The sequence below is a fragment of the Sapajus apella genome, unplaced genomic scaffold (assembly GCF_009761245.1).
Source record: "Sapajus apella isolate SASKATOON/1434 unplaced genomic scaffold, GSC_monkey_1.0 scaffold64, whole genome shotgun sequence".
Taxonomy (NCBI): domain Eukaryota; kingdom Metazoa; phylum Chordata; class Mammalia; order Primates; family Cebidae; genus Sapajus; species Sapajus apella.
Genome location: NW_022437004.1, coordinates 5,048,538 through 5,056,240, shown reverse-complemented (window position 1 = coordinate 5,056,240; position 7,703 = coordinate 5,048,538).

The following is a 7,703-nucleotide window of genomic DNA, read 5'->3' as shown; positions in this document are numbered from 1 at the left end:
GCCAGGCATGGTGGTGTGTACCTGTAGTCCCAGCTACTCAGCAGGCTGAGGTGAGGATTGCTTGAGCCCAGGAAGTCAAGGCTACAGTAAGTCATGATCACACCACTGCACTCCAGCCTGGGTGACAGAGTGAGACTCTGTCTCAAAAATAATAATATAATAAAAGTTAATTTTTTTTTTCTTTTTGAGACAGAGTCTCGCACTGTCACCCAGGCTGGAGTGCAGTGACAAAATCTCGGCTCACTGCAACCTCTGCCTCCTGGGTTCAAGTGATTCTTCTGCCTCAGTCTCCTGAATAGCTGGGATTACAGGTGTGCAACAGCATGCTTGGCTAATTTTTGTATTTTTAGTGGAAACAAGATTTCACCCTGTTGGCCAGTCTGGTCTCAAACTCCTGACCTAAAGTGATCTGCCTGCCTCAGTCTCCCAAAGTGCTGGGATTACAGGCATGAGCCACCATGCTCAGCCAAAAGTTAACTTTTTCCCCCAAGATGGAGTCTCACTCTGTCATCCAAGCTGGAATGCAATCATGCCATCTCGGCTCACTGTAACCTCTGCCTCCTGGGTTCAAGAGATTCTCCTGCTTCAGCCTCACAAGTAGTTGGGAGTACAGGCCATGTCACCACATGCTTGCTAATTTTTGGCCAATGTTTGTATTTTTAGTAGAGAAAAGGTTTTGCTATATTGTCAGGCTGGTCTCAAACTCCCAATCTCAGCTGATTCACCTGCCTTGGCCTCCCAAAGTGTTGGCATTATAGATGTGAGCCATCCACCCGGCCAGGTGAATTTTTTAATAAATAAAACAAAAAAAAAATGTTTGATCTATTTAGTAGATACAGTTGCAGGTTTTCTTATTGTGGAGCGCTGAGGTCTGGGCTCTTTGAGTGTAGCCATGACCAAATAGTGAACGTTGTACTCAATAGGAGAATATTCACCCCTCACCCTCCTCCCATCTTTTGGAGTCTTCAGTGTCTATTTTTCCTCCTGTGTACCTATTGATTAACTCCCACGCATGAGAACCATCAGTATTTGACTTTGTTTCTGAGTTATTTCATTGAGGATATGTCCTCCAGTTCTATCCACACTGCTGGAAAAGGCATGATTTCATTCTTTTTGTGGCTGAGTCATGTTCCACGGTGTATATGTACCACATTTTCTTTATCCAGTCATCTGTGGATGGACACTTAAGTTGATTCCATATCTTTGCTACTATGAATAGTGCTGTGATAAACATATGAGTACAGGTACTTTTTGATATATTTATTTATTTCCCTTTGGGTAGATACCCAGTAGTGAGATTGCTGGTTGAATGGCAGTTCTATTTTTAGTTCTGTGAGAAGTCTTTGTACTGTTTTCCATATGATTGTACTAATTTACATTCCCACCAACAGTGTATAAGCATTCCCCTTTCTCTGCATCTTTGCCAATATCTGTTGTTTTCTGGGTTTTAATTTTTATAGAGATGGGGGGGGTCTCATTATGTTGCCCAGGCTGGTCTCAAAGTCCTGACCTAAGTGATCCACCCACCTTGGCCTCCCAAAGTACAGGGTTACAGGCATGAACCACCACATCTGGCTGTTTTCTGACTTTTTATTAATAGCATGTGCTGGATGCAGTGGCTCACGCCTGTAATCCCAGCACTTTGGGGGGGCCTAGGTAGGCAGATCATGTGAGGTCAGGAGTTTGAGACCAGTCTGGCCAACATGGTGAAACTCCGTCTATACTAAAAGTACAAAAATTAGCTGGGCATGGTGGCATACACCTGTAATCCCAGCTACTCAGGAGGCTGAGGCAGGAGAATTGCTTGAGCCCAGGAGGCGGAAGTTGCAGTGAGTCAAGATTGTACCACTGTACTTCAGCCTGGGTGACAGAGCAAGACTCCCTCTTGGTTTTTGTTTTGTTTTGTTTTGTTTCGTTTTTTTTTTTTTGAGACGGAGTTTCCTCTTGTTACCCAGGCTGGAGTGCAATGGCGCGATCTCGGCTCACCGCAACCTCCGCCTCCTGGGTTCAGGCAATTCTCCTGCCTCAGCCTCCTGAGTAGCTGGGATTACAAGCACGCGCCACCATGCCCAGCTAATTTTTTGTATTTTTAGTAGAGATGAGGTTTCACCATGTTGACCAGGATGGTCTCGATCTCTTGACCTCATGATCCACCCGCCTCGGCCTCCCAAAGTTCTGGGATTACAGGCGTGAGCCACTGTGCTCGGCTTGTTTTGTTTTTTAGGTAGAGTTTTGCTCTTGTTGCTCAGGCTGGAGTGCAGTGCCACAATCTTGGCTCACCAAAACCTCTGTCTCCCAAGTTCAAGCAATACTTTTGCCTCAGCCTCCCGTGTAGCTGGGATTACAGGCACGCACCATCAAGCTAGGCTAATTTCGTATTTTTAGTAGAGACAGGTTTTCTCCATGTTGGTCGGGCTGGTCTTGAACTCCCGACCTCAGGTGATCTGCCTGCCACGGCCTCCCAAAGTGCTGAGATTACAGGTGTGAGCTACTGCACCTGGCCCCAAGACTCCCTCTTAATAATAATAATAGCTTGTGCTTCTTCAAACATAACCTTAACATTGCTCCATGATGAGGTCATGTCTGTGCTCCTTCCCTTTGAATTTGAGAAGGTCTCTAACTGGCAGAAGTGATTCAATGTATATCAGAAAAAGTGACACCATTTGTGCATGGTCTTCCTGGGATGCTTGCTCTTTCACCCAGTTGCCATGCTGTGTGGAAGCCCAGATCACAGGGAGAGGCCACATTTTCATCTTCCAATCAACAGTCCCACCACAGGTTTGAGATGACAGTCAACATCAGTTGCCAGACATGAGATTGAAGAAGGCTTTACGATGACTCCAGCCCCAGCCACTGCAATAACATGAGAGATTCCAAGTGAAAATCACCTACCTGAACCAGTCAACTCCCAGACCATGAAAAAAAAAAAAAAAAACAGATTGTTATTTTAAGCACCCAAAGTTTTGGGGATATATATTATGCAGTAAGAGTAACTTTAATACCTTCCTTTCCTTCTAGTTTTTCGAATCTCTGACTCACCAAACTTAGTCTCTCTTGAAAGACCTCTGCCTTAATCAACGTTTTTCCCGTAGACCCACAAGAGGTAGGTTGAGTTTTCTTCCAATTCTTCATGGCCACTCAGAAACAATTTCTTCTTCTATTTCCTCTTCTTTCTTCTTCTTCTTTTTCTTTTTTTTTTTCTTTTTGGTGGTGGAGTCTCACTCTGTCACCCAGACTGTAGTGCAGTAGCACAATCTCAGCTCACTGCAACCTCTGCCTCCTGGGTTCATGTGATTCTCCTGCCTCGGCCTCCTGAGTAGCTGGGATTACAGGTGCCTGCCACCCACGCCTGGCTAGTTTTTGTAGTTTTAGTAGAGACAGGGTTTTACCATCTTGGTCCGGCTGGTCTTGAACTTCTGACCTCAGGTGATCCACCCGCCTCAGCCTCCCAAAGTGCTAGGATTACAGGCATGAGCCACTGTGCTCGGCCAGATTCTTCTTTTTATTCTATTTCTTCTTCCTCTTCTTCTTCCTTCTCCTTCTTCTTCTATTTCTTCCTCTTCCTCCTTCTCTTCTTCTTCCTCCTCTTCTTCCTCCTCTTCCTCCTCTTTCTGCTTCTTCTCCTTCTTCTTTTTCCTCTTCCTTCTCCTCCTCCTCTTTCTCTTTGACAGGGTTTCACCTCCCCAGGCTCATGTGACTCTCTCAGCTCAGCCTCCAGAGTAGCTGAGACCACAAGCACATGCCACCATACCTGATTGATTTCTTTTTTTTTCTTTTTCTTTTTCTTTTCTTTTCTTTTTCTTCTTTTTTTTTTTTTTTTTTTTGAGATGGAGTTTCACCCTGTTGCCCAGGTGGGAGAGAAATGGTACAATCTCAGCTCACCAAAACCTCCACCTCCTGGGTTCAAGCGGTTCTACTGCCTCAGCCTCCAGAGTAGCTTTTTTTTTTGTATTTTTTGTAGAGAGAGTGTTTCACCATGTTGGTCAGGCTGGTCTTGAACTCTTGACCTCATGATCTCCCCACCTTGGCCTCCCAAAGTGCTGGGGTTACAGGTGTGAGCTGCTGCACCTGGCTGGATTGGTTTCTTTTTATTTTTTGTAGAGATGGGGGTCTCACTATGTCGCTCAGGCCAGCCTCAACCTCCTGGGCTCAAGTGATCCTTCTGCCTTGGCCTCCCAAAGTGTTGAGATTACAGGTATGAAGCACTGTGCCCAGCCTCATGTTTCATCTTCTTTATCTAATTTAAGTGTCTCTATTCTCCAGCACCCTGTTCCCTTGAAGACTCAATCTCCTGTGTGACTGCTGCAAGTCCTGGGATCTTTTTAGGATTTCCTCTCTAAGGACCATTCACGAAGTGGTGAGTTCATTTGCCCACAGTTCACATTGCAGCCAATAGCAAAGCTAGACACCAGCTGTGCCTGGATCTCCCTGCATACCACATTCACCTTGCCTTGCATACATTTCCTTCACTGTACAAGGATAAGAACACTTTTGAGATCATCAGTGTGCATGTTCTCTGTTCAAACTAAAACATATAATAAATAATTCCTACCAAGATGCTAACTTCCTGATGGGTCTGTATGTTAAAAGCAATTGTCTTCAAATCTAACTCCTATGAATGTTTATACTTCTGTTTATTCTAAAACTCCCTAATTAGAGACTTTCCAGTATCTTGCAATTCCTCAGTGAGTCATAGGGAGCTCAGGAATAAATTATTCAAAAATAATTAGCTAAAAGCTTTACCTCGTTTTATTTATTTAGTTGGTGATATTTTCCAATATAATTAGTTTCACCGATATAGAAATTTTTAGAAGAGGCCTCTTTGGGTTAAGAACAATGTTCTTTCTAGTTGCTCTAGAGAACAGGAAGAAGAAGAAAAAAGAACAAAACCCATTTTAGGAAACTTTTAGCCATGAGTAGAACACAGCACAATGAAAACTTTCTCTTTTGTATAAGAAATATATTTTGGCCAGGTGCAGTGGCTCATGCCTGTAATCTGAGCATTTTGGGAGGCCAAGGCGGGCAAATCACCTGAGGTCAGGAGTTCAAGACCAACTTGGCCAACATGGTGAAACCCTGTCTCTACTACAGATACAAAAATTAGCCAGGAGTTGTGATGGCCACCTGTAATCATAGCTACTGGGGAGACTGAGGCAGGAGAATTGCTTGAACCTAGGAGGCAGAGGTCACAGTGAACTGAAATTGTGCCACTGTATTCCAGCCTGAGAGACAGAGCCAGACTCCATCTCAAAAAAGAAATGTATTTCACAAAAGTGCATTTAATGCAGGCAAATTTTTAGCATCAGAGAAATTGATCTGGAGTCCAGAGACTCAGTGTCCTATTGGTTACAAGAGTGGTTTGGGACCCCAGCTTTACTGCATTAATAGCTGCCAACGCTTAGCAAGGTAGTTAACTCCTCTTTCCCTCAGTATCTTCTTCATAAAACGGGGATGGCAGTAGTACAGTGGTCTGTGCCTCAGAGGGTTTGACAAGGATCAAGTGGTGGGCACATAGTTAGTGCTCAATAAATGCTATAGCTATTATCTTTATTCTTGTCTCTATGAGTGAAAGAAAAATCCAACACTGGATCAGATTAAATTCTTCCAGAAGCAATGGCTTAAAATAAACTGCCATTCAAAACCAAAATTATCATATTGGGTTAAAGCTATCCAAAATTTAACTGATCTATATTCCAGTAATTCCACAAAATAGATAAACGTGTGTAGTTACTTAGAAGAACATTTAACAACTGCATTTAAATGTAGATTCTTGGCCAGGTGTGGTGGTTCACACCTCTAATACCAGAACTTGGGGAGGCTGAGGCAAATGGATCACCTGAGGTCAGGAGTTCAAGACCAGTCTGGCCAACATGGTGAAACCCGTCTCTACTAAAAATACAAAAATTAGCTGGGCATGGTGACAGGCACCCTGTAATCACAGCTACTCAGGAGGCTGAGGCCAGAGAATTGCTTGAACCCAAGAAGTGGAGGTCACAGTGAGCCGAGATCATACCACTGCACTCCAGCCTGGGCAACAGAGTGAGACTCCATCTCAAAAAAAAGCAGAAAAAAACATAAAAAATTTAAAAATTTAAAAAAAAATAAATGTAGATTTTTGGGCTTTGTTTCATATACGATTCCCACCAGCAGAGAGACCTAAGAATGCACTATTTTTTTTTTTTTTTTTTTGAGATGAAGTCTTGTTCTGTCACCAGGCTATAGTGCAGTGGTGTGATCTCAGCTCACTGCAATCTCTGCCACCTGGGTTCAAGCAATTCTCCTACCTTAGCCTCCTGAATAGCTGGGACTATAAGCATGCACCACCACACCCAGCTACATTTTTTTTGTATTTTTAGTAGAAACAGGGTTTCACCAGGTTGTCCAGGACGGTCTCGATTTCCTGACCTTGTGACCCACCTGCCTCAGCCTCCCAAAGTGCTGGGATTATAGGTGTGAGCCACCAAGCCCAGGCAAGAGTGTGTATCTTTATCAAGCCCTCTTGTGACCTTTATGATCAGGCAAACTCAGGTAATCACAGCTGAATTGTAACTCCTTCAATCATATTGATTGAAGTGTTGGTGAATGCATATTTTCCAAGTTTAAATGATATCGGACATAGAGCAGCTGTTCTCAATTTTATTTTATTTTATTTATTTTTTTTTTTTTGAGGTGGAGTCTTGCTCTGTGCCCAGGCTCGAGTGCAATGATGCAATCTTGGCTCACCGTAACCTTTGCCTCCCAGGTCCTGGTTCAAGCAATTCTCCTACCTCAACCTCCCACATAGCTGGGATTACAGGCACGAGCCACCATGCCCAGTTAATTTTTGTATTTTTTTTTTTTTTAGTAGAGATGGGGTTTCACCATGTTGGCCAGTCTGGTCTTGAGCTCCTGACTTCATGATCTGCCCGCCTCAGCCTCCCAAAGTGCTGAGATTACAGATGTGAGCCACTGCGCCTGGCCTGTTCTCAAATTTTAATGTGCTTAAGAATCACCAGGAAAGTTGTTAAAAATCAGATAATGAGAGATTTAGACATTTAGGGATTTAGATTCAAAGCACTGGGAAACACTAAAAAATCTGCAGTTTAAACCCGTTTCTTCTCTCCAGGGTGAATCATTCAGAGGCACATGTCTTCATCCATTCTGTGCTGCTGTAACAGATAATTTATAATGAACAGAGATTTATTTGGCTCAGGGTTCTGGAGGTTGGGAAGTCCAAGTACAGGGGCTACATCTGGTGGGGGCCTTCCTGCTCTGTCAAACAGTGGCAGAAAGCATCACATGGTGACAGAGAGCAGGAAGGGGGCTAAACTCATCCTTCATAAGGAACCCACTTGTGTGATAATGAACCAACCCCACTCCCACAATAACTGCATTAATGCATTAAGGCAGAGTCTTCGTGACCTAATCACCTCTTAAAGGTCCCACCTCTCCACATTGTTGTATTGGGGATTAGGTTTCCAATACATGAGCTTTGGGGGATACATTCAAACCATAGCATCCTGCCCCTGACTACCCAAATTCATGTCCTCACATGCAAAATACATTAATTACATCCCAATAGCTCCAAAAGTCTTAACTTGTTTCAGGACCAAGTCAAAAGTTTAAAGTTGAGAGTCTCATCTAAATCAGATATGGGTAAGACCCATGGCACAATTCATCCTGAGGCAAATTTTCCTCCAGCTGTGAGCCTGTGAAATAATAAT